The 13589-nt window shown below is 42.6% G+C and overlaps 1 protein-coding gene across 14 annotated transcripts in view; it reads right to left on the bottom strand.

Annotated features, from left to right (window-relative positions):
- ZMYND11 (zinc finger MYND-type containing 11) overlaps positions 1–13589 on the bottom strand; it is a 159406-nt gene that overhangs the window by 94304 nt on the left and 51513 nt on the right. For 2 of the 14 annotated variants that reach the window (XM_073334508.1, XM_073334511.1), the window contains exon 2: positions 2764–2869. The exons of 10 other annotated variants lie outside the window; for them this stretch is intronic. The gene's annotated coding sequence lies outside the window, so the exon portion shown is untranslated. Of the gene's footprint in view, positions 1–2763; positions 2870–4211; positions 4357–13589 lie in introns of those variants that run through there. 2 more of the 14 variants (XM_073334510.1, XM_073334509.1) reach the window with 2 other exon arrangements.

A 13589-nucleotide genomic window follows, 5' to 3' on the forward strand; every position in this document is an offset into this window, starting at 1 on the left:
CACACATATTGTTACACTAAGCTCTCCACCACTTCTACTGATAGCAACCTCTTGTCAAACCAGCAAACCTCTTGTCTACCTCCAGCAAACTCTGTCTCAGTCCTTGCTTGTGCCATGGAATTCCTCACCCCACAACTTGTCAAGAGAAAACAGGCAGGAAGCATTGTGTCAATTTGAGATGAATTGGGAAGCATTGTGTCAATTTGCCTTCCAGACACTCTAGGAGTAGCTGGATGTTGTGGGGGAGGTTGAGGACTGGGTTTATTTTTCTGGCATGGATTTTTGTCCTGGTGCCGTAAATGTACTGTTCAATTTGTGTGGTTGCCACTTTCACAGAGTTTGGTTTTGGTAGTGTCCTCTGGTGCTGCGTCACAGCTTCTCTGAGGTGAAATTTGCAGACATGTGACTAACGTTAAGATTTTGTCTCGTTTATTTTTAGTAAAAGTCACGGAGAGGTTGCGGGCAATAAACAAAAATTCACGGAAGCCCATGACTTTTACTAAAAATAACTGGGAGCAGGGTTGGGGGAGGAATGACAGCTGGAGCTTCACTGCCATAGCCATGGGTGTGTGTGAGGAGGGGGCGGGGGGCCACAGCCCTGACCGCAGAAATCAAGGAATTCGTGAACTTCCGTGACTATGCAGTATCCTTACACATGACCATAAACTGAAGAGTTGAAGAGGAAAAAACTGCATCAGCTTTGTGTGAGGTTTCTCAACTTTCTCTTGGCTGCAGCTAAGCAATGGCATTTATTTGCTTTTAAATGCAGGGGAATTCTCCAAAAACTCTTGCAGATTTGGTGGCAGGAGGGCAGAATTCCACATTTTTTTTTTTTTTGGTTATTACCCACCCATTTCACTTCCTCTGTCCCAAGCCTATCACATCTTCTCCACATTTCTTACACAACCAATCCTCATCTCCTCCACCATCCAGGTCACTGCTCTCATCTCATACATATCTCCCCTCTGTGCTAGAGATGTGAGGGAAAGAGGGACACAAAGGGAAATCATAGGGCTCTGCAGGATTAAGCCACTTACACTCTCCTGCAACACCACACTCTGCCTTCCCATGGGCAGGTGCTACTCAGAGTTGCTCCTTCTAGCACTACTGTCACATGTCTGATAACAGTGCAGAGAGGCACTATAGGGAAGAAGGAAGTTTACTCCCTGCAAAACCTAAGAACACTTCCTGATATCATTACCCAGGGCTGCAAGGTGTTAAAGGTGTCTATCTGGCCATTCAGCAAACTGCATTCCACTCCTAGACTCACAGACTTTATCCACTTGCAGGTCCAGAGGGAAGATATATATGGTAATTTTGCCTTAGCAATGGGATTCCATTTTCAGATATTTGAGAACTCTCCTCTGCCAGCCTGTATCTTTTTTTTTTCTTCCTCCCTCAGATCTGTACATGGCTGAACAGGGGTAGAGCTCTGACACAGAGACTCAACTAGTCTCACCCTGCATATCTGATTTCCCACACTGCAGGGTTCTAAGAAAGCAAAGGAGTCTGACTGAACAGTGTGCCTGTTCTGCACACAGAACTTAAAGCCTGGATAAACCTACTAATTAGGTTAGCCTGATACAAACTTCTGAAAATGTCCTTCACAAGGAACTCACAGCATGCTGCTTGGACTTCACAGAAATCGTCATGACATAATCCAAGGAAAATCAACTTCAAGAGCATATTGCTGGAATATAATTAATGAAGTGGTAGAGAGACTCGCCCATCTGTTGCTAGGTACAGTGGGCTTGAAAACTCCCAGATGGAACCAATTTAGTTTGATCTCTTGCAGCACTCTCATTTGGGCTTCTCTGGAGCAGCAAAAGTCTCGGCAGAAGTCAGGCTTGTAGCCCAACCTCTATGATATTTTCTAGAAAGATTGCCATGATTCTGCCGAATGCAAGGCCGTGTTGGCACACATTTCTGTTTAGAGAGAAAAAACCCCAGTGCCCTCAATGCATTGGTTTGAAAGCTGGCATTTTATGGAGCTTTCTGGGTGTTCTTAGAGAAGCTGGTAACTACTTCAGTGGTTGACGCTAAATTTTGATCATCCATATAATATTTGTCAGGGAACTTATTTTGGGGAAAAAAATGCTAGGGTTAAAGTAGTCTTTCCACCCTTATCCAATCTGTGTCTTTCTTTTCTGCATCTACTCTCTTCTTCTGGTTCAGGATGATGATGCCTGCAATAACCTGCATCACTGGAGCTCCTACATTGAACTACTTAGTAGCAGTGCATGATGTTGAGTGTGAAGATACTAGTCTACTTCACTCAGACTGTATCTGAAAAACTTCAGTCCAGGAGTCTAGCATTACATGTTCATCTGCACTTTCATAGGATGGTCAGCAGAAGAAGTGGAGAAAGGGAGGAGTGGGTTTAACTTGCTATTCGCTGAATGTGCATCCTCAACATGTGGCCAGGCAACAGATGTTCATTCCTGGATCTGTATAAAACTTCTTACTTTACCATCTCACTTGTAGTTCTGATTTGCTACTCCATAACCTGATGAAATAGACTGTGATTCTGGAAAGCTGGCCTTTATTTCTCCAAGTCTCTCTCATTTGACCACTCTTTTAACCTCATTATTTTTACTTTTCCACATAGCTAAGTCAATTCCATTACTCAACAAAATTAAGCATAAATTTAAGAAGATTTCACATTTAATTATATCTACTTTCTGGTGTTCTTTACCAAGTATAAGTCCTCTTTTTATTTATTATACATTGGGATTCATTTAAAAATGATTTAATATACCCAACTCATATTTCATTTTTACTTGTTTTCTATTTGTGCTTCCATAGTTGTCACTTCAGTACTTCAGTTAATATAAGACTTAATTCTTTTTTCTGATTTCTTTAGCATGATCTGAAACAGATAAAATGTGAATGGAAAAGTTTCCTTGCCCTTTAAAAAGAAAGTTTAATAATTTCAATGATAGTTAAGGGTCCCACAGCTTACAGCATTTGATGCTAACATCCCATTGCATCAACACCCCCATGCCCTATAATATGACTCAATCTTGCTCTGAAATTGGGGATCTGAAGAGACTGTGTGAAAATTTGGGAATTTCACTAATTTTGCTTACATGGAAGTAGGATTGGGCCCTCAAGTTTTAGTGATCTCATCTGCTGCAGGAAAAAATACAAGTACTGAACTCATAAAATCATAGAATATCAGGGTTGGAAGGGACCTCAGGAGGTCATCTAGTCCAACCCCCTGCTCAAAGCAGGACCAATCCCCAACTAAATCATCCCAGCCAGGGCTTTGTCAAGCCTGACCTTAAAAACCTCTAAGGAAGGAGATTCCACTACCACCCTAGGTAAACCATTCCAGTGCTTCACCACCCTCCTAGTGAAAAAGTTTTTCCTGATATCCAACCTAAACCTCCCCTGCAACTTGAGACCATTACTCCTTGTTCTGTCATCTGCTACCACTGAGAACAGTCTAGATCCATCTTCTTTGGAACTCTCCTTTCAGGTAGTTGAAAGCACCTATCAAACCCCCCTCATTCTTATCTTCCGCAGACTAAATAATCCCAGTTCCTTCAGCCTCTCCTCATAAATCCAGCCCCCTAATCATTTTTGTTGTCTTCTGCTGGACTCTTTCCAATTTTTCCACATCCTTCTTGTAGTGTGGGGCTCAAAACTGGACACAGTACTCCAGATGAGGCCTCACCAATGTCAAATAGAAGGGAATGATCACGTCCCTCAATCTGCTGGCAATGCTCCTACTTATACAGCCCAAAATGCCATTAGCCTTCTTGGCAACAAGGTCACACAGTTGACTTATATCCAGCTTCTCGTCCACTGTAACCCCTAGGTCCTTTTCTGCAGAACTGCTGCCTAGCCACTTGGTCCCCAGTCTGTAGCAGTGCATGGGATTCTTCCGTCCTAAGTGCAGGACCCTGCACTTGTCCTTGTTGAACCTCATCAGATTTCTTTTGGCTCAATCCTCTAATTTGTCTAGGGCCCTCTGTATCCTATCCCTACCCTCCAGCGTATCTACTGCTCCTCCCAGTTTAGTGTCATCTGCAAACTTGCTGAGGGTGCAATCCATACCATCCTCTGGATCATTAATGAAGATATTGAACAAAACCAGCCGCAGGACTGACCCTCGGGGCACTCCACTTGATACTGGCTGCCAACTAGACATGGAGCCATTGATCACTACCCGTTGAGCCCGACAATCTAGCCAGCTTTCTATTCACCTTATAGTCCATTCATCCAGCCCATACTTCTTTAACTTGCTGGCAAGAATACTGTGGGAGACCATATCAAAATCTTTGCTAAAAGTCAAGGAATAACATGTCCACTGCTTTCCCATCATCCACAGAGCCAGTTATCTCGTCATAGAAGGCAATCAGGTTGGTCAGGAATGATTTGCCATTGGTGAATCCATGCTGACGGTTCCTGATCACTTTCTTCTCCTCTAAATGCTTTAGAATTCAGGATTTGGAAAGTAAAGGAAAGGAAGGTTGAAGTAATGTTTTGAATTTTTACATGCAGAATTCTGTTAATGATTGGGAGATAATCCAACATGGTCTTTTGTTTGTTTGTTTGTTTGTTTAAAAGAGTCTGCCATTCTCCTTTAAAAGATGAGATTTCCTATTTAAAGTTACTGTGGGCTTGATTCTTCACTAAACTGCAGGAAATCTCCTTTTGGCAAAGCTTCTAGGGATGTATCTGCACTAGACTATTGCTTCCCCTGGTGCAGCTTATCTAGCGGGTGCTATTGTCGACTTCACTAGGGTTTCCAATCACAGGCATTTTAACTCAGAGCAAGTTTAAATGGCATGGTTGTTAAAACAATGACAGCAGTCAGAGTTCTGACTTAGTGCTCCCACCATTGCAACCTCCAATGGAACTGCTCTCATGGGAAATTCAAATGGCTAGAGTAGACAGACCTAATTGTTCATTTGCTGCTGCAAGCCCAGCTGCGAAATGCATGTTCAGCAATAGATGTGGAAGCAACAGGAAAGCTAACATCCAGTGAATCTACATTTAGCCAGTGGACCATCTAGCTAGGAACAGAGCTAATGCCACAAGAGGACAAAAAATGCTTTGGCAGTTAAAGATGCATTTTCTTTCCTCTTAGATATTTTTTTCAGTTTTGTGTGCTTCCTGTTTTGTATTCCACTTATACATTTAATAGAGGCCTGTACATCACTGCATTCTGAACTTTGTACTTTTCGCATATTTAATACAGTAAAGCCTGATTAACAAATCTCACACACACACATGCCCCGGCCCCCTCAGCCTGAATGGTTAAAATTTGGCAAAGTATAAGTAACTGTAGGCACCCTTTACTAGAGGGGCCTCTGAACTTAATTGGGAGTGTTCCAATTGGGAAGATCCTGAGTGCTCCAATCCAGCCTTTGAGACTACAACTTCCATGATGCCTTGGGGAACAGAAAAAAAACTTCCTTTCCTGGAGAGTTCAGGGAGAGGAGCTGAGTCTGTTTTTGTGGAGCTCTGCCCATATCAAGAGCTGCTACTAGGAAGCCAGAAGCTGCTACTGAGAGCCTACTGGGGCTTGGATTAAGCAGGGAGCGTCAGAGGCTGTTGACGGGCTACACTGGAGTCAGGGCAGCTGGTCTGCTCAGAACTGACTGAGTGCAGGCAGTGAGAGTAACCACTGCCTTTGCTGTTTGGGAAAGTGCTTGCAAAAGGAAGGGAGTCAGCAAAGAGACTTCAAAGGGTTGCTGTAAGTCTGCAAAGAGGTGGAGTAGTCGTGTCATCTAACCAGAATCCAGAACTGCTGACATCTGGTTAAAACAACTCTAATCTTCAGAGCGGGTGAGCAGCTTGGAATGATCCCAAATTAGAAATGTTCTGCCCTTTGTTACATTGGCTGGAATGCTGTCCCCAGCTTCAAGATCTTCAAGCATGCTCATGCAAATGTTTAGAACTCTGAAATCCAGAGGAATGCACACTCAGGAGAGGGATAAAGGGTGACAGTGTAAATGCAAGTTATATAAATTTCATTTACTACTGTAAACTGTATTTGTTAACTGATTTGGGCCTCAACTGGAGTACTGTGTTCAGTTCTGGGTGCCACATTTCAGGAAAGATGTGGACAAATTGGAGAAAGTCCAGGGAAGAGCAACAAAAATGATTAAAAGGTCTAGAAAACATGACCTATGAGGGAAGATTGAAAAAAATAAAAGCTTATTTAGTCTGAAGAAGAGAAGACTGAAAGCGGGCATGATAACAGTTTTCAAGTACATAAAAGGTAATTACAAGGAGGGAGAAAAATTGTTCTCATTAACCTCTGAGGACAAGCAGCAAAGGGCTTAAATTGTAGCAAGGGCAGTTTTGGTTAGTCATTAGGAAAAACTTCCTAACTGTCAGGGTGGTTAAGCACTGGAATAAATTGCCTAGGGAGGTTGTGGAATCTCCATCATTGGAGATTTTTAAGAGCAGCTTAGATAAATACCTGCCAGGGATGGTCTAGATCAGCGCTACTCAAAGTGGTGGTCCGTGGACCGGTACCGGTCTGCGAGCCATCAGCTGCCGGTCTGCGCACACATTGGGAAAAAAAATTGCCGGTCCCCCACATCAGATAGCTTGAGAAGTACTGGTCTAGATAATACTTAGCCCTGCCACAAGTGTAGGGGACTGGACTAGATGACCTGTCGAGGTCCCTTCCGGTTCTATGGTTCTATAAGTTATCGAACTGCCCCTTACTGATCTAAATTAGTAGTGACATTCAATCTCAGTCTGTTATACCACGTTTCCTTAAATTGTTAAGTAGAGGCGTGTTAACTCTAATCTAAGTGTATATTGTTTATAATTGGTGTTTCTGAGTTAGACCCATTGCACAGATTAGCTCAGATTTATTCCTGGAGGCTCCCAAAGGCATGCCAGTGAGTGTGTACAGGGCCCAGCCAGGTGGAGGCACTGCCAATTTTAATCCCTTTACTGTACAAGTAAAAGGACTGCAGCAGAGAGGCGGAGAGAGGATTCGCACCTATCCAACATCACCACTGGCATACTCAGGATCTCCTTTACTGTCAACAACATCAGGCACTCAAGCACACTGGTGAGTGCTGCTTGCTCCTGAGTAACCCAAGGAGGAAGGGAGTGGAGGGGAGTTACACAACTGAAAAGAGGGTCTTATGATGGAAAACATTAGACAATTTTAATAATATGTGGTGCTACCAGCTCCACCTATAATCAAATAATAATAATAACAGAAGGCAGAATTAGGCCCTAAAACTAAAAGATGCCAGGAAAAAAACGTGGCTGACAGAAGTTAGCCAGCCAGTTCAGAGTAGGAAGCAGTGATTTGCCCCAGAGGATGCGGGGAAGGCTGAAAATCTGGTTTTCAAAGGCAAGAGCATATTAGGAGGCACACAGTGTAAGCGTGATTTTCTAATCTTTACATTTAATTGTTTGTGTAGCAACATTTCCGTATAGCTAGAGACAGGAAATTATGCAATATGCAAATTTCCTTTAAAAAGACAGCTTTGCTTTCTCTTCCTGTCTACCTCTAAAATGTTCTGACTAGTGTCTCTCACAAGGTGCATGTTTGTTGGATTTTTTTTAATTGGGGCACGATTGCTTGTTTTTAAATAATGGAATGGTGTAACTACTGGAATAAGCCCATTTTCTTCTAAAGTGATGTGTTACAAAAACGGTATGCTAAGTTACTAAAGAACAAGAAATAACACTCAGAGATAGGCTGATATTATTTCCTGAGAGCATGACAGTGGAGGGCTTTATAAACATCATCCATATACCTATTCCTAACTCAATATACCTATTCCTAACTGTACAATGTTGCTAAAATTAATATTATATTTTGTTCTCAAGCAGTAGCAGTGATGTATTTGAGGCTGCAATGGACACTGCATTTGAAATCCCTATCTGAAGGCTGACATTGTAGCAGAAACCCTATTGAGGTTAGGAGCTCAACAGTTTTGTAAAAGAAGCCAGAGCCAAGGTCTAGGAGCTTCATGGGAAATCTGAGCTGTGGGGACCTAAAAAGAAAGAAGGATGAGTAGGGGGGCCAGGAACCATGCAGACTTTACCACCATGTAAGTTTACATATAATTGTATATATAAATATACACATACACTACCACTACTGACTGTAAGGGCATGTCTTTTTTTCTTTTTAGCTCACTAAATAGCCAGTCTGATGTAGAGAAACCTGGTTTAATTTCTGTCAGAATGGATTTCTTACGAATTAAAAACTCCATTGCAGGTGGAGTCCTGCACCTAGAGTCTATGCATACCGCAAAATCAAGGTCAAAGTTAATCCCATTCTTTATCTTTGTGCACTTGAACAATTTTATATATTCAAGATTTTCTAATTTTTATTTAAATTTATTAGAACTTATATATTCAGATAGACCCTCATTCTGCTGCCATTGAAATAAATAGCAGAACTATATTTTACTTCAGTGGTGCAGGACCAGGGCCATAGTTATGGCTCACATAGTCCTAGTTTCAGTGACTTGTAACTTTCCAAAGCCCTAAATACTTCAATACTTTAGGGCTGGAAGTTCTCATGCCTGTTCTCAGCCAAAACCTGTTTAAAATGTTGGAAGTCAAGAAAATGCAGGGGCACACTATTTGCTGAATGATATTGAAATAATTTTAACATCCTTTTATACAGAAGCAATATAGTGTATATTTTTCAAAGAAAAGCATACATGGAAATTTAAACACAAAAATTTTGTAATGCACAATTGCAGTCAAGAATTTACCCACACATAAGTGAGAAAATTCCAAGTTAGGTTACACATAGCAAGGTTAATTCACTCTGCAGTATAAAGGACTATATCTAATAGCTCTAGCTATTCAAAGTATATGTAAAATGGCGGAATTAGGGATAACCTGTGAATGGTCTCAACTTGAATGCTGCATATTTTTTAAACTATATTTTCTTGATTGTGTCTGAAATTCATTTTAATTAAATCTAAGGAACAACACCAATCCCCTTTCTTGGCCAACAGCAAAAATGAAACTGCACAAATCTAAATTATGAAGCATTTTCACTGGTACTTTATTGGTGGTAGCTTCTATTTGGTCAAGAGGTAAGGGGTAAAATTTTCAAAGCCTCCTAACTGAGTTAGGAGCCTAGGTCTCATTGAAAGTCAATGAAACTTAGTCTCCTATAAAAGGCACGTCTGAAAATTCTACCTGAGGCCAATAGTGGCTAAGTTTATAATTAACGGATAATTCTTTTACCCATTAATTTGTGCACTTTGTAGGCTTCATACTAGCTATTTGCATCACTACTGAAACAGTAATTTCACCTTCTCAACTTCCTATGGAGACAGCTCATGAAATCTATTTGGTAACTTGAGTCTGATTTATATAAAGCACCCCCTGAGACTAACTCCAAGACAGCTTAAGAATGGCAATACAAGAAAACCCTTAAAACTGATGCCATACATTTAACAATTTAAAAGTAACATCCCCTTTTATTCATAAGAGTTGCATCAATCTGGCCTTGTATTTTATGGAACACATACAAACCGTGGAAAATGGAAGGAAAAGTAAACAAGAAAAAAATGCAGAGATCACAGCTTGTACAACCTTCCTGCCAAAAGAAACTAGATCTGTAACTATATTATATGACTGAGTGCGCAGTCCACAAGGAGCTGCTCTGTTTATATACAATGCTCCAGTCTACCCCAGTCAAGGACTCCTCACTGGAGAGGGTGAGGGGAATGTAGCTTAAATCCTCTAGAATTAATCTGATATCATAAATCAAACCCACAGCCTTGGAAGCCTTCTTTGTCCTGTCCTGTAATTTATTTAACAAAAATAAGTTACTCTACCTGCCAAAACCTGTTACTCTTCCCTAATAAATCAAGACAGTTTTTTAATCTTTAGGCTCAAATAGAGATTACTTCACTTTGTGCAGTAACTGTAGTTCTTTGAGATGTGCCCCCCATGGGTGCTCCACCTCAGGTGTGAGCGTGCCCCCACACCTTCGATCAGAGATTTTCATTAGCAGTGCTCATTCGGCCTGTGCCCTGCACCAAGGCTGTATCACTTTGCACAGGCAAACTGCCCTCAGTTCCTTCTGCACCACCAAGTCTCAGAAGGAAACTCCAAAACAGAAGGGAGCACATCTCTAAGAACTACAGTTAATGCACAGGGTGAGTAACCTCTCTTTCTTCTTCGAGTAGTGTCCTTATGGGTGCTCCAGTTGAAGTGACTCCCAAGCAGTATCCCCGTAGGGATTCTCAAATTTGGGGTCGGGACCCCCTCAGGGGGTCACGATGTTATTACATGGGGGGTCGTGAGCTGTCGCCTCCACGTGCTTTGCCTCCAGCATTTATAATGGTGTTAAATATATAAAAAAGTTTTTTTAGTTTATTGGAGGGGGGGTCACACCAGAGACTTGCTATGTAAAGGGGTCACCAGTACAAAAGTTTGAGAACCACTGATCTAGAAGCATCGACTAGCGCATAGTGTCTGGAGAAGGTATGTACCAAGAACCATGTAGCAGCTCTGTAAATTTCAGATACGGGACATTCTTAATTAGAGCTATAAATATAGACTGTGACCTTGCAGAGTGAGCTGACCCTCCAGAATGAGGTGGGTGGAATGCGGGCAGCACTCTCAAGCAATAACACATCCAGGAATCCATTTTGATAATCTTTGGGTAGAAATAGCAGAACCTTTAGATCAGTCTGCAAATGAAATTAATAGTCTAGGACAGGGTTTCTCAACCTGTCAGTCAGGACGCAAAATTGGGTCACACTAGAATGTTTCAAAGGGTTGAGTAGCAGCTCCTGTGGCTCCTGTCCCACAGGCCTTGCCTCCCTGCTCCAGGCACTATAACCTCTGGGGTCCAAGCCGTCAGGTTTGGCCCAGCCATCATGATGACAGGAGTCCAGGTAGGCCAAACCTGAGTGAGTGGCACTGCAACCCCATGAGCCAGGTCACAACTTCACTCACACACATTTGGTCCAGTCGGGAGGCAAGGCCAAACCTGAGCAGTGCTGTAACCATGGAGGTTGCAACGCTGAAAGCCAAGCCCAGCCAACCCCATAGCACAGGAGTTGCAGGAGCCGCTACTGTGGGGTGAGTTCCGGGGGGCAGGACCTGGCCAAAACCACTCCCAGGCCTCCACGCCCAGACTATTTACTGGGTCGCAACAGGCCATAAACATTTACAAATGGATCCTGAGCCCCAAAAGGTTAAGAACTACTGGTCTAGGAGATTTCCAAAATTAGTCCTATCTAGGGAGAAGGCTAACTCCCTTCTAATATCTAGAGTAGGGAAAGCAGTCGTCAGACTACAATTATGTGGTTTGGGAAAGAAAAATGATAGCTAAATATCTGAGTCAAATGAAACTCAGAAGGAAGTTTAGGAAGGAACTTTGGGTCTGGCTGTAAGGAAACCTTGTCCTTGTAGAAAGGAGGGTCTGCAACTAAGGCCCCAATTTCTTTGACTCTGTGGGATGATGTAATAGTCACTAAGAACGCTGTTTTCCAAATTCAGTAAAGAGCAGGTCACCATCAGTTCTAAAGGAGGTTTCATGAGACTTTTAAGAACTAAATTAAGGTCCCCAACCAATGTGGGGACTTTAACTGTGCAAAAAGATTTCTCAGAACTTTCATGAGAACACTCACAATTTATAGTTGTAGCGAGAGCAAACCTCAAGAATCCCTCAATTGTAGTATGGAAAGCTATGAAGGCAGCCAAATGCACCTTAAAAGAACTAACTGACAGTCCTGTTTTCTTTAGTTGCAGCATGTAATCCAGAACAAGCTGAAGTGAGGCACATTAAGAAACAACTTTCTAGAGTTTGCATCAGTGACTAAATCTTCTCCACATTTGAGGTAGAATTTTTGCCTAATTTTGTTTAGTAATATCTGGTATGCCTCTGCAGAACAAGCAGACTCTAATCCCGTGAACCATGAAGGAGCCACACCTTGAGGCAGAGAATTTTCAGATTGGGATACAGCAGTTGATTGCTGGACAAAGAGCGAAGTGAAACAAGTAAGGAAACCATGCCTGCTTTGACCACAATGGCACTATTATGATAACTCTGGCCTTACCATGTCTGATTTTGTTCACCACTGTGAGGATCAGAGGCACCAGGGGAAATGTGTAAACAGCTTCTTTGCCCAAGGGAGAAGGGCATCCCCCAAGGAATTATGACCTAAACCCCTCCTTGAATAGAACAGATGGCATTTTTCATTTGTAGCTGTGGCAGCGAAGACCATTTATGGAAATCCCCTAGTTTGAAATATGCCCACAAGAATCTGGAAGTCCAAATCCCAATAGTAGTCCAAGGGAAGACATCTCCTGAGAGCATCAGCTGTGACATTTTGCCTGCCTGGGAGATAACACTGCTGAAATTCTAATGTAATTTTTTATGCACCAGTTCCAGAACATTGCTTCAGCACGGAGGGAAGGGGATTTCACTCCTCCTTGCTAATTTATATAAAACATTCAGACCACATAGGGTATGTCTACACTGCATTTAGAGAACTGCATCTGGTCCGCGTCAGCTGACTCAAGCTCCTGGCACTTGGGCTAAGAGGACATTTAATTGTGATGTAGAAGTTTGGGCTCATGCTGCAGCTCGAGCTCTTGGACCCTCCCACCTCGCAGGCTCCTAGAGCCTAGGCTCCAGCCTGAACATCTACACCACAATTAAACAGCCCCTTCACCTGAACCCCACAAGCCTGCATCAGCCGGTAGAGGCAAGTCACAGTTTTTTAACTGCAGTGTAGACATACCCATTGTCTGTTATGACTTTGATAGACCTGAATCTCATGAGAGGCAGAAAATGAAGGCAAGCATTTCTGACTGCTATGAGCTACAACAGGTTGACATGGAGGTTGTTTTTTTGGGCTGTCCATCTACCCTTGAACAGTTTTGACAAGGTTTGATAGTGTCATGAACCTGTCCATGGAAAGGAAGGCCCTGGATGCCAAGGAATCCAGGGATGCTCCAATAAGTTGTATGTTCTGTACAGGAGTCCGTGCGGATTTTCCCATGTTCAACTCAAGACCCAAGTCCAAGAACAGAGAAGGTGCCATTTGTGCGGCAGTCAACACCTCTTGCTATGACTGATCCGTGAACAGCCCATCATCGAGGTATGGGAATACCATGATCGCCTGACAATGCAAGTAGGCAGCCACTACCAATAGAACGTTTGAAAACACTCTTGGAGCTGAGGAACTTCTGCTACTGGCTGACTGCAGTCTGGCTTAGTTTATTTTAGTACAATGCAGACACACTAAGCTCTGTCTCAGGCAAAGGTGGCTGAGAAGGAACTGAGGGTGGTTCACACACACAACCCGATATAGCCTTGGTGCGGGGCACGAGGATATCAGCAGCGCATGCGTGGGCCGAAGGGACACTGATCATAAAAATATCTGATGAAAGGCGCGTGGGGTGCACACGCACCTGAAGTGAAGTACCCATAGAGACACTACTTGACGACGAAGAAAAAGTTATAGTTAAAAATATCTAAATTCTTCTTACTTATATATGATGGGGTTATGTGTACGGCTACAATTTTGTCATGGACATTTTTAGTAAAAGTCATGGACAGGTCACAGACAATTAACAAAAATTCATGGAAGCTGTGACCTGTCCATGAC

The sequence above is a fragment of the Lepidochelys kempii genome, chromosome 2 (assembly GCF_965140265.1).
Source record: "Lepidochelys kempii isolate rLepKem1 chromosome 2, rLepKem1.hap2, whole genome shotgun sequence".
NCBI classification, from domain to species: domain Eukaryota; kingdom Metazoa; phylum Chordata; order Testudines; family Cheloniidae; genus Lepidochelys; species Lepidochelys kempii.